Source organism: Coregonus lavaretus (genome assembly GCF_964263955.1).
Source record: "Coregonus lavaretus genome assembly, chromosome: 1".
NCBI classification, from domain to species: domain Eukaryota; kingdom Metazoa; phylum Chordata; class Actinopteri; order Salmoniformes; family Salmonidae; genus Coregonus; species Coregonus lavaretus.
Window position 1 is genome coordinate 27,359,914 of NC_139988.1, and position 23,474 is coordinate 27,383,387.

Consider the following 23,474-nt stretch of genomic DNA (forward strand, 5'->3'; position numbering starts at 1 on the left):
TCAAATCAAAAAGTTTATTGAGAAACGACAGTTCATCATTACTTTAAGACATGAAGGTCAGTCAATCCGGAAAATGTGAAGAACTTTGAAAGTTTCTTCAAGTGCAGTCGCAAAAACCATTAAGCACTATGATGAAACTGGCTCTCATGACGACCACCACAGGAAAGGAAGACCCAGAGTTACCTCTGCTGCAGAGGATAAGTTCATTACAGTTACCAGCCTCAGAAAATGCAGCCCAATTAAGTGCTTCACTGAGTTCAAGAAACAGACACATCTCAACATCAACTGTTCAGAGGAGACTGCATGAATCAGGCCTTCATGGTCGAATTGCTGCAAAGAAACCACTACTAAAGGACACCAATAAGAAGAAGAGACCTGCTTGGGCCAAGAAACACAAGCAATGGACATTAGACCGGTGGAAATCTGTCCTTTGGTCTGGAGTCCAAATTGGAGATTTTTAGTTCCAAACGCTGTGTCTTTGTGAGATGCAGTGTAGGTGAACGGATGATCTCCACATGTGTAGTTCCCACCGTGAAGCATGGAGGAGGACGTGTGACAGTGTGGGGGTGCTTTGCTGGTGACACTGTCTGTGATTTATTTAGAATTCAAGGCACACTTAACCAGCATGGCTACCACAGAATTCTGCAGCAATACACCATCCCATCTGGTTTGGGCTTAGTGGGACTATCATTTGTTTTTCAACAGGACAATGACCCAACACACCTCCAGGCTGTGTAAGGGCTATTTTACCAAGAAGGAGAGTGATGGAGTGCTGCATCAGATGACCTGGCCTCCACAATCCCCTGACCTCAACCAAATTGAGATGGTTTGGGATGAGTCGGACCACAGAGTGAAGGAAAAGCAGCCAACAAGTGCTCAGCATATGTAGGAACTCCTTCAAGACTGTTGGAAAAGCATTCCAGGTGAAGCTAACAGACCAGACACAAACTAGAGGCAAGACAGAACTAGTCTGTTTGGTAACATCGCTAATAGACCAGACACTAGCTGGAGGTAAGAGACAGAACTAGTCTGTTTGGTAACATCGCTAATAGACCAGACACTAGCTGGAGGTAAGAGACAGAACTAGTCTGTTTGGTAACATCGCTAATAGATCAGACACTAGCTGGAGGTAAGAGACAGAACTAGTCTGTTTGGTAACATCGCTAATAGACCAGACACTAACTAGAGGTAAGAGACAGAACTAGTCTGTTTGGTAACATCGCTAATAGACCAGACACAAACTAGAGGTAAGAGACAGAACTAGTTTGTTTGGTAACATCGCTAATAGACCAGACGCTAACTAGAGGTAAGAGACAGAACTAGTCTGTTTGGTAACATCGCTAACAGACCAGACGCTAACTAGAGGTAAGAGACATAACTAGTCTGTTTGGTAACATCGCTAACAGACCAGACACTAACTAAAGTATATTAATCTAAAGTGGAAGTTGGGAGAGTTATATTTGAGTGTGTCAGTGAAACGTGAGGGAGGCCCCGCTCTCTCGCTTTCCCAGATGCTAAGTTAATTTCATTCCGATCTCCTTTGCATTATTGTAGCCTTTTCTGTAGCCTGTCAACTATGTGTCTGTCTATCCCTGTTCTCTCCTCTCCGCACAGGCCATACAAACGCTTCACACGGCGTGGCTGCTGCCACTCTAATCTGGTGGTCCCTGCGCGCACGACCCACGTGGAGTTCCAGGTCTCCGGTAGCCTCTGGAACTGCCGTTCTGCGGCCAACAAGGCAGAGTTAATCTCAGCCTATGCCACCCTCCAGTCCCTCGACTTCTTGGCGCTGACGGAAACATGGTTTACCACAGAAAACACTGCTACTCCTACTGCTCTTTCCTCGTCTGATCATGTGTTCTCGCATACCCCGAGAGCATCTGGTCAGCGCGGCGGTGGCTCAGGAATCCTCATCTCTCCCAAGTGGACATTCTCTCTTTTCCCCCTGACCCATCTGTCTGTCTCATTTGAATTCCATGCTGTCACAGTCACTAGCCCATTCAAGCTTAACATCCTTGTCATTTATCGCCCTCCAGGTTCCCTTGGAGAGTTCATCACTGAGCTTGACGCCTTGATAAGTTATTTTCCTGAGGATGGCTCACCCCTCACAGTTCTGGGTGACTTTAACCTCCCTACGTCTGCCTTTGACTCATTTCTCTCTGCCTCCTTCTTTCCACTCCTTTCCTCTTTTGACCTCTCCCTCACACCTTCCCCCCCTACTCACAAGGCAGGCAATACGCTTGACCTCATCTTTACTAGATGCTGTTCTTCTACTAATCTCACTGCAACTCCCCTCCAAGTCTCCAACCACTACTTCGTATCCTTTTCTCCCTCGCTCTCCTCCAACACTACTCACTCTGCCCCTACTCAGATGGTAATGTGCCGTCGCAACCTTCGCTCTCTCTCTCCCGCTACTCTTTCCTCTTCCATCCTATCATCTCTTCCCTCTGCTAAATCCTTCTCCCTCCAATCTCCTGATTCTGCCTCCTCAACCCTCCTCTCCTCCATTTATGAATATTTTGAGTCTCTATGTCCCCTATCCACCCGGTAAGCTCGGTCCTCCCCTCCTGCTCCGTGGCTTGACGATTAATTGCGAGCTCACAGAACAGGGCTCCGGGCAGCCGAGCGGAAATGAAGGAAAACTAGACTCCCTGCGGACCGGTCATCTTTCCACTCCCTCCTCTCTACATTCCCTCCCCCACTGTTTCTGCTGCTAAAGCCACTTTCTACCACTCTAAATTTCAAGCCTCTGCCTCTAACCCTACGAAGCTCTTTGCCACATTCTCCTCCCTGCTGAATCCTCCTCTTCTTCCCCCTCCCTCCTCCCTCTCTGTGGATGACTTCGTCAACCATTTTGAAAAGAAGGTTGACGACATCCGATCCTCATTTATTAAGTCAAATGACACCGCTGGTCCAGCTCACACTGCCCTACCCTATGCTTTGACTTCTTTCTCCCCTCTCTCTCCAGATGAAATCTTGCGACTTGTGACAGCCGGCCCCCCAACAACCTGCCCGCTTGACCCTATCCCCTCCTCTCTTCTCCAGACAATTTCCGGAGACCTTCTTCCTTACCTCACCTCACTCATCAACTCATCTTTGTCCGCTGGCTATGTCCCTTCCATCTTCAAGAAAGCGAGAGTTGCACCCCTCCTCAAAAAAACTACACTCGATCCCTCTGATGTCAACAACTACAGACCAGTATCCCTTCTTTCTTGAGCGTGCCGTCTATAGCCAACTCTCCTGCTATCTCTCTCAGAATGACCTTCTTGATCCAAACCAGTCAGGTTTCAAGACTGGTCATTCAACTGAGACTGCTCTTCTCTGTGTCACGGAGGCTCTCCGCACTGCTAAAGCTAACTATCTCTCCTCTGCTCTCATCCTTCTAGACCTATCTGCTGCCTTTGATACAGTGAACCATCAGATCCTCCTCTCCACCCTCTCCGAGTTGGGCATCTCCGGCGCGGCTCACTCTTGGATTGCGTCCTACCTGACAGGTCGCTTCTACCAGGTGGCGTGGCGAGAATCTGTCTCCGCATCACGTGCTCTCACCACTGGTGTCCCCCAGGGCTCAGTTCTAGGCCCCCTCATATTCTCTCTATACACCAAGTCACTTGGCTCTGTCATATCCTCACATGGTCTCTCCTATCATTGCTACGCAGACAACACACAATTCATCTTCTCCTTTCCCCCTTTTGATAACCAGGTGGCGAATCGCATCTCTGCATGTCTGGCAGACATATCAGTGTGGATGTCGGATCACCACCTCAAGCTGAACCTCGGCAAGACGGAGCTGCTCTTCCTCCCGGGGAAGGACTGCCCGTTCCATGATCTCGCCATCACGGTTGACAACTCTATTGTGTCCTCCTCCCAGAGTGCAAATAACCTTGGCGTGACCGTGGACAACACCCTGTCGTTCTCCGCTAACATCATTTTTTTTTTTCATTTTTAATGAATTTATTTGCAAATTATGGTGGAAAATAAGTATTTGGTCACCTACAAACAAGCAAGATTTCTGGCTCTCACAGACCTGTAACTTATTCTTTAAGAGGCTCCTCTGTCCTCCACTCGTTACCTGTATTAATGGCACCTGTTTGAACTTGTTATCAGTATAAAAGACACCTGTCCACAACCTCAAACAGTCACACTCCAAACTCCACTATGGCCAAGACCAAAGAGCAGTCAAAGGACACCAGAAACAAAATTGTAGACCTGCACCAGGCTGGGAAGACTGAATCTGCAATAGGTAAGCAACTTGGTTTGAAGAAATCAACTGTGGGAGCAATTATTAGGAAATGGAAGAGATACAGACCACTGATAATCTCCCTCGATCTGGGGCTCCACGCAAGATCTCACCCCGTGGGGTCAAAATGATCACAAGAACGGTGAGCAAAAATCCCAGAACCACACGGGGGGACCTAGTGAATGACCTGCAGAGAGCTGGGACCAAAGTAACAAAGCCTACCATCAGTAACACACTACGCCGCCAGGGACTCAAATCCTGCAGTGCCAGACGTGTCCCCCTGCTTAAGCCAGTACATGTCCAGGCCCGTCTGAAGTTTGCTAGAGTGCATTTGGATGATCCAGAAGAGGATTGGGAGAATGTCATATGGTCAGATGAAAACAAAATATAACTTTTTGGTAAAAACTCAACTCGTCGTGTTTGGAGGACAAAGAATGCTGAGTTGCATCCAAATAACACCATACCTACTGTGAAGCATGGGGGTGAAAACATCATGCTTTGGGGCTGTTTTTCTGCAAAGGGACCAGGACGACTGATCTGTGTAAAGGAAAGAATGAATGGGGCCATGTATCGTAAGATTTTGAGTGAAAACCTCCTTCCATCAGCAAGGGCATTGAAGATGAAACGTGGCTGGGTCTTTCAGCATGACAATGATCCCGCCCAGGCAACGAAGGAGTGGCTTCATAAGAAGCATTTCAAGGTCCTGGAGTGGCCTAGCCAGTCTCCAGATCTCAACCCCATAGAAAATCTTTGGAGGGAGTTGAAAGTCTGTGTTGCCCAGCGACAGCCCCAAAACATCACTCCTCTAGAGGAGATCTGCATGGAGGAATGGGCCAAAATACCAGCAAAAGTGTGTGAAAACCTTGTGAAGACTTACAGAAAAAGTTTGACCTGTGTCATTGCCAACAAAGGGTATATAACAAAGTATTTAGAAACTTTTGTTATTGACCAAATACTTATTTTCCACCATAATTTGCAAATAAATTCATAAAAAATCCTACAATGTGATTTTCTGGATTTTTTTCCCTCATTTTGTCTGTCATAGTTGACGTGTACCTATGATGAAAATTACAGGCCTCTCTCATCTTTTTAAGTGGGAGAACTTGCACAATTGGTGGCTGACTAAATACTTTTTTCCCCCACTGTATATATACAACAAATGAAAATTAAAAATATACTCTAAAAATAAGATATTGTAAAGCACTTGTCCCACTGGCTATCATAAGGTGAATGCACCAATTTGTAAGTCGCTCTGGATAAGAGTGTCTGCTAAATGACGTAAATGTAATGTAAATGTAAGCTGGTTGAGAGAATGCCAAGAGTGTGCAAAGCTGTCATCAAGGCAAAGGGTGGCTATTTGAAGAATCTCAAATATAAAATATATTTGGATTTGTTTAACACTTTTTTGGTTACTACATGATTCCATATGTGTTATTTCATAATTTTGATGTCTTCACTATTATTCTACAATGTAGAAAATTGTAAAAATAAAGAAAAATTAGTAGGTGTTCTAAAACTTTTGACCGGTAGTGTGTGTATATGTATGTATATATTAGTGCGTTCAGAAAGTATTCAGACCCCTTTACTTTTTCCACATTTTGTTACGTTACAGCCTTATTCTAAAATGGATGACATTATTGTTTCCCCCCTCATCAATCTACACACAATACCCCATAATGACAAAGCAAAAACAGGTTCATATACAGTGAGGGAAAAAATAATTTGATCCCCTGCTGATTTTGTACGTTTGCCCACTGACAAAGAAATGATCAGTCTATAATTTTAATGGTAGGTTTATTTGAACAGTGAGAGACAGAATAACAACAAAATAATCCAGAAAAACACATGTAAAAAAAAATATAAATTGATTTGCATTTTAATGAGGGAAATAAGTATTTGACCCCCTCTCAATCAGAAACATTTCTGGCTCCCAGGTGTCTTTTATACAGGTAACGAGCTGAGATTAGGAGCACACTCTTAAAGGGAGTGCTCCTAATTTCAGTTTGTTACCTGTATAAAAGACACCTGTCCACAGAAGCAATGAATCAATCAGATTCCAAACTCTCCACCATGGCCAAGACCAAAGAGCTCTCCAAGGATGTCAGGGACAAGATTGTAGACCACACAAGGCTGGAATGGGCTACAAGACCATCGCCAAGCAGCTTGGTGAGAAGGTGACAACAGTTGGTGCGATTATTTGCAAATGGAAGAAACACAAAATAACTGTCAATCTCCCTCGGCCTGGGGCTCCATGCAAGATCTCACCTCGTGGAGTTGCAATGATCATGAGAAAGGTGAGGAATCAGCCCAGAACTACAAGGGAGGATCTTGTGCATGATCTCAAGGCAGCTGGGACCATAGTCACCAAGAAAACAATTGGTAACACACTACGCCGTGAAGGACTGAAATCCTGCAGCGCCCGCAAGGTCCCCCTGCTTAAGAAAGCATTTATACATGCCCGTCTGAAGTTTGCCAATGAACATCTGAATGATTCAGAGGAGAACTGGGTGAAAGTGTTGTGGTCAGATGAGACCAAAATGGAGCTCTTTGGCATCATCTCAACTCGCCGTGTTTGGAGGAGGAGGAATGCTGCCTATGACCCCAAGAACACCATCCCCACCGTCAAACATAAAGGTGGAAACATTATGCTTTGGGGGTGTTTTTCTGCTAAGGGGACAGGACAACTTCACCGCATCAAAGGGACAATGGACGGGGCCATGTACCATCAAATCTTGGGTGAGAACCTCCTTCCCTCAGCCAGGGCATTGAAAATGGGTCGTGGATGGGTATTCCAGCATGACAATGACCCAAAACACACGGCCAAGGCAACAAAGGAGTGGCTCAAGAAGAAGCACATTAAGGTCCTGGAGTGGCCTAGCCAGTCTCCAGACCTTAATCCCATAAGAAATCTGTGGAGGGAGCTGATTGTTCGAGTTGCCAAACGTCAGCCTCGAAACCTTAATGACTTGGAGAAGATCTGCAAAGAGGAGTGGGACAAAATCCCTCCTGAGATGTGTGCAAACCTGGTGGCCAACTACAAGAAACGTCTGACCTCTGTGATTGCCAACAAGGGTTTTGCCACCAAGTACTAAGTCATGTTTTGCAGAGGGGTCAAATACTTATTTCCCTCATTAAAATGCAAATCAATTTATAACATTTTTGACATGCGTTTTTCTGGATTTTGTTGTTGTTATTCTGTCTCTCACTGTTCAAATAAACCTACCATTAAAATTATAGACTGATCATTTCTTTGTCAGTGGGCAAACGTACAAAATCAGCAGAGGATCAAATACTTTTTTCCCTCACTGTACATTTTTGCAAATGTTTTTTAAAAAAAAATTAGTTTCTCCCATTCTTCTCTGCAGATCCTCTCAAGCTCTGTCAGGCTGGATGGGGAGCATATCTGCACAGCTATTTTCAGGTCTCTCCAGAGATATTAGATCGGGTTCAAGTCCGGGCTCTGGCTGGGCCACTCAAGGACATTCAGAGACTTGTCCCGAAGCCACTCCTGTGTTGTCTTGGCTGTGTGTTTAGGATAGTTGTCCTGTTGGAAGGTGAACCTTCGTCCCAGTCTGAGGTCCTGAGCGCTCTGGAGCAGGTTTTCATCAAGGATCTTTCTGTACTTTGCTCTGTTCACCTTTCCCTCAATCCTGACTAGTCTCCTAGTCCCTGCTGCTGAAAAACATCCGCACAGCATGAAGCTGCCACCACCATGCTTCACCGTAGGGATGGTGCCAGGTTTCCTCCAGACGTGACACTTGGCATTCAGGCCAAAGAGATCAGTCTTGGTTTCATCAGACCAGAGAATCTTGTTTCTCATGGTCTGACAGTCCTTTAGGTGCCTTTTGGCAAACTCTAAGCGGGCTGTCATGTGCCTTTTACTGAGGAGTGGCTTCCGTCTGGCCACTCTACCATAAATGCCTGATTGGTGGAGTGCTGCAGAGATGGTTGTCCTTCTGGAAGGTTCTCCACAGAGGAACTCTGGAGCTCAGTCAGAGTGATCATCAGGTTCTTGGTCTCCTCCCTGACCAAGGCCCTTCTCCCCGATTGCTCAGTTTGGCCGGGCGGCCAGCTCTAGGAAGAGTCTTGGTGGTTCCAAACATCTTCCATTTAAGAATGATGGAGGTCACTGTGTTCTTGGGGACCTTCAATGCTGCAGAAATGTGTTGGTATCCTTCCCCAGATCTGTGCCTCGACACAATCCTGTCTCTGAGCTCTATGGACAATTCCTTCGACCTCATGGCTTGGTTTTTGCTCTGACATGCACTGTCAACTGTGGGACCTTATATAGACAGGTGTGTGCCTTTCCAAATCATGTCCAATCAATTGAATTTACCACACGTGGACTCCAATCAAGTTGTAGAAACATCTCAAGGTTGATCAATGGAAACAGGATGCACCTGAGCTCAATTTTGAGTCTCATAGCAAAGGGTCTGAATACTTATGTAAATAAGGTATTTCTGTTTTTTATTTTTATTCTACTTGCAAACATTTCTAAAAACCTGTTTTCGCTTTGTCATTATGGGGTATTGTGTGTAGATTGATGAGGGAAAAAAATCAGTTCATCAATTTTGGGATAAGGCTGTAAAGTAACAGAATGTGGAAAATGTTAGGGGGGCTGAATACTTCCCGAATGCACTGTATATAGCGTACAAGACAGGTACTAACATCTGTCATACACACACACACACACACACCGGTATGTTTGCTTTTCACTCACGCTTGTATGTTCGACCATATCCATCCCTCACCTCTGCAGTATATGATGGGAAGCTGTCCATAAAATACACACGTCGATTCGCAAAAATATCTCTCTTTCCCTACAGAAACAAGACTTTAGAAACACCATCCCACCATTATGCTTTTACACCAATATTGACCTTACTCAACCCTAAGACATGGAAGCGGACACAGCCTTGGAACTTAAGCTGCTTCAGCGTCACAGGTTTAAGCATCCTGTAACCCAAGGTGTCAACTAAACATAGTTAGTCAGTCTCCTAGCTGTCTATATTTTGACTGCATGTTACTAAGTGCCGTCAAAGTATAGACAGCTAGGACAACACTGAGCATGGCAAAAGGTCGCTGCACCCCAAGAGTAAAGGATCAACTAAGGGAGCATCTGGAGAGAAAGCAAGTGCGGACTCACTGTAAAGGAATTCCTGTAATTTGTACAGTAAATTACTGGCAGTTAATTTATGACGCCAGTTAATTTATTTATAATTACAGGACTGTAAAAAAGTTAATGCTACTGTAATTGTAATGAATGAATGAATCATTGAGGGGAGATGGGGTTTGTATTTCACAGTATTTTAATGTAATTACATGGGATTGGTGCAAGACGGTTTGCTACTAGGTAATTTTATATTACAGCATATTGATGAATATTTGGTGTTTTGTATCACTTGCACACATAGAGGCCTAAACAAAGCCTTCCAAATTGGCAGTGACTACAGGGCAAAACAGACCAAAAGGATGTGGCAACTCAACAAGTAAATATACAGCAAAACAGTAATACAGCACTTTATTGTAAAATCGTATTGTAAAATTACAGGAATTGCTAACAGTGCACTGAACTCCCATAATGCATTGCTCTTTACAATACTGTACTGTAATATAGAATTCCAATAGCTAAATGTAAGATTTCTGCTGTGTAAATTTACATACATTTATTACAGTGCATGCACACACACACACTTGTTCAAATGTATTTTTTAAATGTAACCTTTATTTATCCAGGCGAGTCAATTGACAACACATTCTTATTTACAATGACGGCCTGGCCAGCGAAGACTAGGAAGTGCGGTGCAATAAATCAAATCAAAAACAACAACATTGAAATTACAGAACAAAACAGACATAATAACATAGAAGGACAGTGACGTGACAAACACAGAAGTCAATACAGAACAGTTAGAGCACAAGGAGAACAGCTATCACAACAACACAGCGGGGCAAAAACACATGGCAAAAACACAACATTTAGTAAAGAAAGTCAGCATACAGTGGGGAAAAAAAAGTATTTAGTCAGCCACCAATTGTGCAAGTTCTCCCACTTAAAAAGATGAGAGAGGCCTGTAATTTTCATCATAGGTACACGTCAACTATGACAGACAAAATGAGAAAAGAAAATCCAGAAAATCACATTGTAGGATTTTTAATGAATTTATTTGCAAATTATGGTGGACAATAAGTATTTGGTCAATAACAAAAGTTTCTCAATACTTTGTTATATACCCTTTGTTGGCAATGACACAGGTCAAACGTTTTCTGTAAGTCTTCACAAGGTTTTCACACACTGTTGCTGGTATTTTGGCCCATTCCTCCATGCAGATCTCCTCTAGAGCAGTGATGTTTTGGGGCTGTCACTGGGCAACACGGACTTTCAACTCCCTCCAAAGATGTTCTATGGGGTTGAGATCTGGAGACTGGCTAGGCCACTACAGGACTTTGAAATGCTTCTTACGAAGCCACTCCTTCGTTGCCCAGGCGGTGTGTTTGGGATCATTGTCATGCTGAAAGACCCAGCCACGTTTCATCTTCAATGCCCTTGCTGATGGAAGGAGGTTTTCACTCAAAATCTCACGATACATGGCCCCATTCATTATTTCCTTTACACAGATCAGTCGTCCTGGTCCCTTTGCAGAAAAACAGCCCCAAAGCATGATGTTTCCACCCCCATGCTTCACAGTAGGTATGGTGTTCTTTGGATGCAACTCAGCATTCTTTGTCCTCCAAACACGACGAGTTGAGTTTTTACCAAAAAGTTATATTTTGGTTTCATCTGACCATATGACATTCTCCCAATCCTCTTCTGGATCATCCAAATGCACTCTAGCAAACTTCAGACGGGCCTGGACATGTACTGGCTTAAGCAGGGGGACACGTCTGGCACTGCAGGATTTGAGTCCCTGGCGGCGTAGTGTGTTACTGATGGTAGGCTTTGTTACTTTGGTCCCAGCTCTCTGCAGGTCATTTACTAGGTCCCCCCGTGTGGTTCTGGGATTTTTGCTCACCGTTCTTGTGATCATTTTGACCCCACGGGGTGAGATCTTGCGTGGAGCCCCAGATCGAGGGAGATTATCAGTGGTCTTGTATGTCTTCCATTTCCTAATAATTGCTCCCACAGTTGATTTCTTCAAACCAAGCTGCTTACCTATTGCAGATTCAGTCTTCCCAGCCTGGTGCAGGTCTAAAATTGTGTTTCTGGTGTCCTTTGACAGCTCTTTGGTCTTGGCCATAGTGGAGTTTGGAGTGTGACTGTTTGAGGTTGTGGACAGGTGTCTTTTATACTGATAACAAGTTCAAACAGGTGCCATTAATACAGGTAACGAGTGGAGGACAGAGGAGCCTCTTAAAGAAGAAGTTACAGGTCTGTGAGAGCCAGAAATCTTGCTTGTTTGTAGGTGACCAAATACTTATTTTCCACCATAATTTGCAAATAAATTCATTAAAAATCCTACAATGTGATTTTCTGGAGAAAACAATTCTCAATTTGTCTGTCATAGTTGACGTGTACCTATGATGAAAATTACAGGCCTGTCTCATCTTTTTAAGTGGGAGAACTTGCACAATTGGTGGCTGACTAAATACTTTTTCCCCCACTGTAGATAGTAGAGGTACAGTGTCTTTAAGGAAAATGTAAAGCGTCCATGGCAATGTCCATAATCGACATGTTATTTTTTTGAATAACAGGTTATTGTCTGTGAATTTGTCCATGAATGACGTGATTCGGCAGAGTAACAAGCTAATGTTAGTGAGAATGACATGATTAGATAGGGTAACAAGTACAGGTGTCAGAGAAAATGTCCGTGATTGAGTTCTTAAAGGTACAAAGAGATAAACATTTCTCATGTTTCAACGTTTTTTGCAGATCATTCCAGTCACTTGCTGCAGCAAATACACACACACACACACACACACACACGCAGTTGGATTAGCAGGGTGGAATTTAGGCTGAGGAATGTCAACTGTGATTTTCACAAAATGTTCCTCTAAGGTGTCCTTAACGAGTGTGAAGGAGCTCAAAGTAGCTGAAGAAAAGTCAAGTAGTTACTGCTGTCAACAGGGGGCGAGAGGTGGGAAAGGGGCTGTGTAAGTTAAGTTGGGGCAGCAAAGGAGCACACCCCCAATCGTCCTGCTATTTGTCCTCACAGAGAGGGAGAGAGAGAGTTGGAGAGAGAGAAAGGGGGGGGGGACACGACAGGAAATACTTAGCACTAAATTCTGCATAAGAATCCTATACCAAGCTAAAGTAAAGGTACAGTTAAATCATATAACATACTATTACTAGAGAATTCCAAGCATCATCAGAGGCCAGTAACAAGTAAACAAGCCAAGGAGGTGAAATGAACAGGGGAGGATGAACAGGATTCAATAGAGGGAGGAAGAGAGGGAAAATAAAGACAAAGCAGAGAAAAGAGAAACGACAGAGGGCAAAATAAGTGAAATTCAGTGAGTAGATGATAAGTGTATCCCATGAGGGTCTAGATCAGGGGTATTCAACTCTGACCGTACGAGGTCCGGAGCCTGCTGGTTTTCTGTTCTACCTGATAATGAATTGCACACACCTGGTTTCCCTGGTCTAAATCAGTCCCTGATTAGAGGGGAACAATGAAAAGATGCAGTGGAACTGGCTTTGAGGTCCATAGTTGAGTTTGAGGGGTCTAGATACTCCATTTCATGTCTCCCAACTGGAGAGAAAGGTCTTAGAGAAGGTTCATTTGATGACAGCCAATGGAAGAGTTGCAGCCAACCTCAGTTACAAAGCCACAAACACGTCGCACGCAGGCACACACACTGTGGTTTAGACAGAATGGAACGGAGGGTCATTAAACATGGGAGGGAGAGTCATGTCGTCAGCCACTGAGGTGATGTTATGCATGCAGGGTCAGGGTTGTCTTTTGGGTGACAGGTAGCCTAGTGGTTAGAGTTTTAGGCAAGTAAGCGAAAGGTCACTGGTTCAAATACCTGAGTCAACAAGGTGAGAAATCTGTCGATTTGCCCTTGAGCAAGGCACTTAACCCACATTTGCTCCAGGGGTGTTGTACTACTATGGCTGACCCTGTAAAACAACACATTTCACTGCACCTCTCCGGTGTACGTGGCAAAACATGTTTTATTTATTTTACTGGCTACCTCACATATACTTTACAACACATATACCACTGCTGCTGTAAACATATAGTGCCACACATATAATCTGGTGTAGTGGTAGTGCTGCAGAGAGAGAGCGAGAGAGCGAGAGAGATGAGTGAAGGACTGAGACTAACAGAGGTAGAGATAAAAATGGAAAGAAAGCTGGGACATGAAAGTGGCTGAGAGTAGGGGGGTGAGCTTCAAGGGGGAAGGATGAGACAGGAGGTTAGGGGTGAGGTGAGAGGGTCTGTTCTGTCTGAGGCAGTTAGGTCTGGGTTTACTGCCAGGGGAAACTAAGGGGCAGACCAGGGGGGAGTAAGGGGGAGATGAGGGGTGACCTTGACCTCATCTTGTCTGAGCTGGTATGTTTTCACAGCACAGGGGGGCTGTGTTTGTGTGTGTGTGTGTGTGTGTATGTGTGTGTGTGTGTGTGTGTGTGTGTGTGTGTGTGTGTGTGTGTGTGTGTGTGTGTGTGTGTGTGTGTGTGTGTGTGTGTGTGTGTGTGTGTGTGTGTGTGTGTGTGTGTGTGTGTGTGTGTGTGTGTGTGTGTGTGTGTGTGTGTGTGTGTGTGGTGCCATTACTGATAGCTCTAACAAGCCTAGGTAAGAGGTCAGACTGTAGAGTGGAAAAGGATGGAGGGGCTGTTAAAGGGACTTTATGTCCGCCACCTTCCTACACACACACACACACACACACACACACACACACACACACACACTTAAGGGTTAGGCTGATTGTTACCAGACCTTGTTTAAACACCTCCCCTGTTACCCTCCCCAATAAAACACTACATTGACAGGGTAACCATGAGGTTTCTAAGCTGACAGACGGAATTGTTTTAAGATGGTCATACTATGGATCATTTAGCTATTTGATTGTGAATTTTAGGACCACTTTAAGTATAAAAATATATATATAAAACAATGATTTGATAAAATATTGAATTTGGCCTTTACTACTATAGCACAGAGAACTGGATTGAATAACACATTCATAAATGGCAGAAAATACAGAAGTATCTGTCCTATATCTAGGAGATATAAGAAAGGTCAGGAAATATATATATATTTATTTATTTTTATCTTTTAGTAGTTTTTATTTTTTTTACACATATTTAACCCCTTTTTTTGGTAGGCACGAAACTACACGAAGCTACCTTCATACTTCCATTATTTTTTTTTAAACAGTACTGGTTACCTTCACGACGAGTCCCCTGACACTTGCGGGGGTCGTAGAGCAAACTGGAGAGCACCATCGTGTTCGAGAGAATCTCCCCTTTCCATAGAGAGGTCAAACCGTTCAGATGTTTTTGTGAGAAGACCGATTTTTGGAATGTCTCATGGTTCACATCTGCCACCTTTCACCGCAGATGCGGAAGTACGACATAGGTGACTGCGGTGACGCATCCAATGCAAAAAAACAGATATCTCTAGCTTAAACTGACGGATTTTGATGGGGAGTTAATGGTGCGTCAATCGACTAGGGGGCTTCAAATGCCCTATCGAGTCTTCACATAGGCATGAATGGTGTCACGTGATCGATGGCTTTGTCCATTCATATATACAGTAATTGACTTGGACCACTACAGGCCTCACTTAAAGGACCAATGCAGCCGTTTTTATCTCAATATCAAATCATTTCTGTGAAACAATTAACTACCTTACTGTTATTGTTTTCAATTAAAATGGTAAAAAATGAATAAAAATAGCTTCTTAGCAAGAGCAATTTCTCAAGCAAGAACTTTGCTAGGACTGACTGGGAGGGGTCTGAGTGGGGAGGGGAAAACTGAAAACTAGTTGTTATTGGCAGAGAGGTTTGGAAGGCCAAAACTCCATCCTACCAAAACAGGTTGAAATTTCAGGCGGTCTTTTCAAACAGCTCTTACATTAAAAGGGTATTATGATAATTTACGCAATTTCACAGTATTATTCCAACCTCATAGTGTGGAAATGTATATACACAGGAAAAATACGTTTTTGACTGCACTTGACCTTTAAACAGCATTCTTCAGAAATCTTCATGTAAGCCACATCTCAGCACACACAGGCTAGACAGAAGAGGATGACTTATTTCACATAGATATATAGTGGGGTCTGGAATTATTGGATCCCTTAATAAAGATGAGCAGAAAAACCTGTAAAAATAAATAAAACAAATACTGAGCTATAATATATGCTTTAAAAAATGAAAATATAAATATTATTTTATACTAATAAAATTGCTCAGAGAAATAGATTTAGTTTATAAGTAATTTTTTTTTAATCTAAAAAAAGATAGGGGTCAAAATGATTAGATCACCTGTTTTCATTACTCCAGCACCCTCCCCTTGCGAGGATAACGACACTGAGCCTTTTTCTAAAATGTTTTATGAGATTGGAGAACACATTGGGAGGGATTAGACCATGCCTCTATAAAGAATCTTTCCAGACCCTCATCTGTGCTTATGGACTGCCCTCTTCAATTCAAACCACAGGTTTTCAATGGGGTTCAAGTCCGGAGACTGAGATAGCCATTGCAAAATGTTGATTTTGTGGTCAATTAAATATTTATTTGTGGATTTTTATGTGTGATTGGGTTTATTGTCTTTCTGGAAGATTCACTTGCGGCCAAGTTTAAGCCTCCTGGCAGAGGCCTCCAGGTTTTTGGCTTAAATGTCCTGGTACTTGGTCAAGTTCATGATGCCATTGACTTTAACAATGGTCCCAGGACCCCATAACAAAATAGCCCCATAACATCAAAGATCCACCATTATATTTTACAGTAGGGATGAGGTATTTTCGGCATATGCATTGTTCTTTCCATGGCCAAATCCACCATTGGTGTGCGTGGCCAAAGAGCTATAATTTCATGTCGTCTGACCATAGCGCCACCTGGAGTTTGCTAAATGGCATTGGCACTTGGATTGGAACCAGCGCTATTGTCATCTGACACAAAAATAGAAGTCTTTGGCCAAGCACACCAGCGGTGGATTTGGCCTTCGAAAGAACGATGCATATGTAGAAAATACCTCATCCCTACTGTAAAATATGGTGGCGGATCTTTGATGTTATGGGAATATTTTTCTTCCACTGGTCCTGGGGCACAAGCAGGTTTGTGAGCTGCTCATGAAAAATGCAAGTTTGTGAGCGAACCCTGAACGGTAAATAAGCTTAGAGCAAATAAAGTCCTTCTGCTTGGCTTCTCCTCTACTCCCCTAAGACTTAAATAGATAACACAGCCATGGCACCTTCTCAATAACAGCACACGCACACACACACACACACATCAGAATGTAGAGGGAGAGAGACAGGGAGTAAATGTGTCTCCTGAATTATTTTATGGGAAGACAGTCTGTCTAGTAAAAATACTCCTTTCCTAATGTACTGTGTAAAGAAAAGGGAATTGCTGAATTCACTCTCTTAATGAGCAATTACAAAGATGGAACACTTCATAGAGTCCTATTCAATCATTATCCTATAAATGTCACTATAATTTACTATAAATTACTATAAATTATAGGATCTCTATGTCCTTACCTGTCTCAATATCAAATCATTTCTGGGTAACAATTAAGTACCTTACTGTGATTGTTTTCAATTATAATGGTCAAATATACACAAAAATTGCTTCTCAGCAAAGACCCATTTCTCAAGCAAGAATGTTGCTAGGACTGTCTGTGAGTGGTCTCAGTAGCTGTTATTGGCAGAGAGATTTTGATCTCTCTTTCTTATTGGTCTATTAACTAATTTACCACCTGGTGACGTCACCAGGCAGGCCAAAACTCCATCCCACCAAAACAGGCTGAAATTTCAGGCAGTCTTTTCAAACAACTCTTACACTAAAAGGGCATTATCATAATTTCCCAATTTCACAGTATTATTCCAACCTTATAGTGTGGAAATATATTTAAACAAAGGAAAATCACGTTTTTGACTGCACTGGGCCTTTAAGAAAACTCTGGGACCTAATCCCTCCCCAGACCAAGTGTAGGGTGACAGTGAAAAACATTAAAGACAACATCGAAGCAAGGAAGAAGAACCCTTGAGGTGGACGTGGACCAGAATATATTGATAGTCCACAACAGAGAAAGTACAGGGTGATACACAGTGTGACTCCTGAACTTGTGAACTGAAACTCCTCTACACCTAAACATGAACAAATGGTTCTCCTCCATGTGTCTCTTCAGTGATAGAAGATAGGAGCAGTCAGGCCATGTTTTGACTAGTGCACTTGAGGCCCATTGAAATCACACAGCTGATGATACACAGACTTACATACAGTTCACACACACACACACACACACACACACACACACACACACACACACACACACACACACACACACACACACACACACACACACACACACAGTAACCTCATCAATTAAAATCTATCAATGTACAAATGTGTCTGGAAATACCTTATATACTACAGTACATTAAAAACGGAATAATGCAAAACCACTCTCCTGTGCATTTATGAACAATGTATTAGACAAAAGACAATTAAATTCTAGCAGATTCACTTGGGATAATATGAAGATATATTAGATACACATTAAATCACTGAAGTATTGAGTGAAGATGGTGGAATGATCTGTCATGGCATCAGTTCTGTAGGGATAAATATTTGGGGAATAATCCCTAAATGTTCCTGTTATTTCTTCATATGAATATCTCCTTAGTTGCAGTGTGTGTTGCTCAAGACAGATCTAGGGCAGGCATTTCTAACATGGGTGGTTTTACACACACACACACACACACACACACACACACACACACAATACCACACACAAACACACACACACACACACACACACACACACACACAATACCACACACAAACACACACACACACACACACACAAACACACACACACACAATACCACACACAAACACACACACACACAATACCACACACAAACACACACACAAACACAGTCATTTTGTTCTTCAAATAAATCACAAGCAGCTGTAGTTGCCATTGTAGCTCCGATGACTGAAACTTCATCCTCATCTCTCCTCTCTTCAACTTTGTAAGTTGATATGATCCACACATTTTAAAAGTTAGAAACTCTGGGGTTACGCTTTGTTTTGATAGACTGCTGTTTACTCTGTATTTTGCTGGAAATTATAGCAGTAAAATTGTAATTACAGAACAATGACCAAATTAATACTACAGCATCTATATGTTTTAAATTAACCATCATTACATTATCATTACATCATATCATTACATGCCATTTGGTACGACAACTGGTATTTAACTACTACAAAGTATTAATTGCTGCCACATCATTTCTAATAAATACCAAGCAAAATACTGTAACATAAAGACATCCAGACACAGCCTACTGCTAGCCAAACCCTTACGGTTCCCAGTTACCACCCTGGGAAGCCAGGGATAGTCACTGGGACTCAGCAAGTCACGCATGCACACATACACGCACACACAAACATACACACACAGTCCAGCTGCCCCTTCACAGTCAGGTTCCGTTTAACCTTACATTCAGAAATGCCAGCACTCTCTGCCTCCTTGCTTCCTCTACATTCCTCCCTCCATCCTTCCATCCCTCCATCCCTACTCTACAAATTACATTAGTAAATCTGAGGGGTGATGATTTACATCGCCGTGCTCTGGCAAGATTGAGTAACCCACCAAACAGAGAGTTTTTTTGTGTGTGTGTGTGATCTCCTACCTGTTATTGTGATGTTGCTGTAGATGTTGGAGAGCTGCTCTTTGAGGAGGACGAGCTGCATCTGAGCTGCCTTCTCTCTCTGCAGCTCCAGCATCATGTCAGGGTGGTTGGCCAGCTTACAGCCCCTCTGCTTGTCCAGGGCAATGTCACTACGCACTATGTCTGAGCGTGGACACAGAGACCAAGAACGGGTCATGCAGTTTAATTGCCTACCACTTCTGGCAACATTGGATTGTTCCTTTCATGCTAATAAAGCTTGTTTGAATTTCAATTGAATGCTACAGAATAAGAATATAGGCCTACTGATTAACATGGACATTGATGATTTCAACTGTACCTAAAGTACATTTAAACATCTCAATACATTTTATAATCAAATTGGGAAAATAACACAAGAAATAAAGATACAAAATCTGTGTTTAACATTTGTGTAAATTAATAATCAAATCCATAATGTCTAACTCACCATCTTCATAGTTTTTTAGGTAGTAATCTGGGCCAGGGCCTCTGAACTTGGCAAGGTTCTTCAAGTTGTGGAACTGGAGGAAGTCAGTTCTCTTTCCTCCAAACCTCAGATAGGCTGGGGACAGACCTCGGGCTAGGGTTACCAAACGCTTGGAACTACACAGGGAGACAGAGATCTGATAAGAATATGGTGCACAAATACATCTGAACTGTTGATTAAACAATATTTTACAGTTTGAAAGGCTCTGTGTCAAAACAAGCTGCATGAAAAACCCAACATGATTATCATTGATTTCAGATTATGTATGTATATACACAACTCTGAGAAGAAATGATTGACACTGGTGTTATTTTGAAAATAATTCCTGTAGTGGGTATATTGCAATTTCCAGCACTAGTGACATAAGCTACTCAACAGAGGCTGAGCACCACTTTCACAAGACAAAAAAAATAAAACTCAAGTAATAAAACAATGACAGCTTTATTCACATGTGATATTTCTTGATTGCCCTGTGCATTCGGATTCAGCAAAAGAAAACTAGACATGCAGCCAATTTAATTCATACAGAGAGTAGGTTTTAGTGTTTTTAGATGTCACAAGGCAACATTTTATGATGGTGACACTAGTGTGCCCAGAATAATAAAACCATGTTCTACACTACAGTATTAGCAGATTACTGACAAAGCTTTCCAGACTGGACTTTCAAAACACTTATGACTATCCCTCTCACCTATTGGTTTCACTTGAGAGAAAAGCTAGTGAACCCTACTAGTATTTACATAATGGTCTTACAGGACATGACAGCTTTTCCATTACAACAGGCCTTTTATGACCCTCTCAGTGCCGCTGTTAGCCAGCTAGGAATAATATGTCCCACAGCTCTGGATTAGAAAAATATTTTGCGGTTAAGTATTCCACTCTACTGTAGTGTTACCAGACTGGACACAGAATAAACAACAGAAATATTATACTTTTCGACCAAAGCCACACTGTAATTTGTGCATATCATCAAGAGTGGACCACCAACAAAACAATGGAGCAAACTAATACATCATATGCCAATAGCACATGCTTTCTGTAGTAGTCAAGGAATGGCATTCCATGAGAGCAACATTAGCCTACTTTTTAAACTTTGATTTGAATCTAGTCATTATTTGTTTACAAAGTCTCATTTGACCAAAAATATGGAGCAAAAGAACAGTTTTGTAGTAGGCCTATTTATAAGTCACATTCTTTAAAATTAAGGGAATATTTCCCATTAATTGAAATGACTGGAAATTGTACTGTAGCTTTAATGTTATGTTCAAGGCAGAATATAGTCAGACACATTCCATGTTGTGATCATTTTAGCCGATTCATGCAGACTTGAATAAAGTGCCATTTTTATGACAATTATAGACTATTGTAGAAGTTAAATCGCCTAACTTTGTATTATAATAATTTCCTATTTATGTCGCTCAAATCCACCGACCTACCAAAAAAACGAATTTATGGTATAGTATGGCCTCGGTGTGCTTGAGCGCTGGGTTATCAGATCTGACGATCAGTAGGCATGGTTTCAATGTTTAGTCAAATAACGCTTTATATGAACTTGACCACTAAATTTAAAGAAAATAAATATGGGGAAAACATTGTAGAAAATTAGCCTTGAAATTGTCAGTGAATAGCCTACAGACATATAGGAAATTGTTGAAAAGTATGAACCAAAGTAAAGCAAAAAATGTGTATGTATTGTTAAAAGGTTAATTGATTGATCACATAGTGCATTATTGTTATTATGAATATTATGAACATTAAGTATATTATTATATTATTGTGATGATTAGTATCCATAAATCCTGACCACAAACTTCTCCAATGACTGGTAAAAGTTTACTTCCAGGGCGCCACATGCGGTGATACTATAATATCTGAGAAGCCATTCAGACTGTTTTTCATTATTACAAACATGTCGATATCGAGTAGTAAACGCTGATACTCCATTGCACTTGTAAAATGCCATGACTCCTTTCTCTCCTCCCAAACAATAACAGTGGACGTTTCATTGGAAATAAGAAACCTCTGTTTACGGAAATTCTTCGGCGAGCCTCATGTGCTCCATGTAGGCCTACTTCTACCAATGTAAACTAGTCCCTTCCATACCCAACATGCAACATTAACTATATATTATGAGCTCACATCACCTCTTTGCCTCTCATTCTCGTTCCTCTCTCTCTCAGTATTAACATTGTGTAGAACACAGAAACATTGACACTAAGACAGTGGTATTATATATGTAGGCCTATTATTAACACCACTATGTTAAAGAGATGTTTATAAATTAGGCTACATACTGTGTACGCTGATGCATGCATGCAACACGAGAATGATGCGTCAAAAGGTGTCTCAACTGAAATTATAAACTGGGTGGTTCGAGCCATGAATGCTGATTGGCAGACAGCCATGGTATATCAGACCATATACCATGTGTATGACAAAACATTTATTGTTACTGCTCTAATTAAGTTGGTAACCAGTTTATAATAGCAATAAGGCACCTCGGGAGTTTGTGGTATATGGCCAACATACCATGGCTAAGGGCTGTATCCAGGAACTCTGCGTTGCATCCTACATAAGAACAGCCCTTAGCCTTGGTATATTGGCCATATACCACACCCCCTCGTGCCTTATTGCTTAATTAGAAAATAGTCTACTAGTATACACACCAATTGTTAAAGCTCGACGACATAATTATGAAGTTAGACCGACACTACAATCTTTAGGCCACTCCATATAGGCTAGCCTACCCCATATCTAATGTCACCTAAACAACGGCCAGAGGCACAAATCGGCATCAACCGACTTTATGAAATGGTTTAACGATTCCCTGATATCATAATATTGTTAAAGAACATTCGTCTAGATAACTAAATCCGATCATACTCAACAGAGACCTACAAACCAAAAACAATGCATTTGATCCAAACATGAGAATAACGACGAATATGAAGAAGTCGATAAAGCAGACAGAGTGGGAAGGAAATCTACCTCAGAAAGTCCAGCCACCCGTCCTTTATAATCGACGGATCCAACTGTAAAGAGAGGAAGTTGTCATTTAGAACTTGAACCGGACTGCGGGTGTTGACATCTAGCAAAATGAGCGTCCTCTCCATGAACCCCGTTCTCTTCCCCCCGCTGCCCGGTGCAGGTCTCTGGTAGGTCGAAGAAGAGGATATCACCGACCGCACCATCAGAGCAACGGATACCAGCCACAGAGGGGAGCCTGGGAAGGGGCATGTCTTCGGTTTGGGCATCTTCCTGGCTTGGTACCACGGATGGAAGGAACACCGCGCATAAAAATAAGACCGTGCTCTGCTGTTTGAGGGAAAGTGAGAAAAGCTATAGCGATACCTTCTAGTCCGAATGCACTATCCCTCTTCCTTTGAGCGAAGAGATCTGCTCCTTTCTGTCTGTCCGTCTCCCCCGCCCCTCCGTGTTTTTGGGAGCTGGAGAGGGGAGCGCACGCCCCGGGCCAGCCTCCCCGCTAGAGAGGGCCAGGAGCCGGGGGGAGGAGAGGAGGCAGCACCGCCCCTCTTCAGGACTCAGCGGTGGTTCTTCTCTGAGGTATGAGGGCTCATACTTAACCCCTGAGGTGTAGGAGAGAAAACACTGATCAGGGCGAGCTATTTATCAATATGCTAGGACAAGTCCGCTTTGCAGAGCTCAACACGTCAGTCTATTTCTTGTTTTTATTACTTGTAAAATTATGAAAGGGAACCTTTAGAAAAATAAGAGGCTATACTTTTACATAGACAAATGAATCAAACGGTAATAAGAGATAGAATATACGCTCTTCACGAGTTGTCTCCAATGCACCATCTAAAAATAATTACGCACGCTCGTGCCTGCCACAAAACATACATTTTCATGTAAATCTGAAAAGCAATTTGTCTGATGCAATGAATTGTGTATG

At 42.5% G+C, this 23,474-nt stretch overlaps 1 pseudogene across 1 annotated transcript in view; it reads right to left on the reverse strand.

The window, feature by feature from the left end:
* LOC311126661 (inactive heparanase-2-like) overlaps positions 1–22,815 on the reverse strand; it is a 131,015-nt pseudogene extending 108,200 nt beyond the window's left edge. The window contains exons 1-3 of the transcript in view: positions 22,550–22,815; positions 19,523–19,677; positions 19,057–19,218 (exon numbers count right to left, since the gene is read on the reverse strand). The product of the transcript in view is annotated as an inactive heparanase-2-like (transcript). The remainder of the gene's footprint in view (positions 1–19,056; positions 19,219–19,522; positions 19,678–22,549) is intronic.
* Positions 22,816–23,474: the final 659 nt, after the last annotated feature.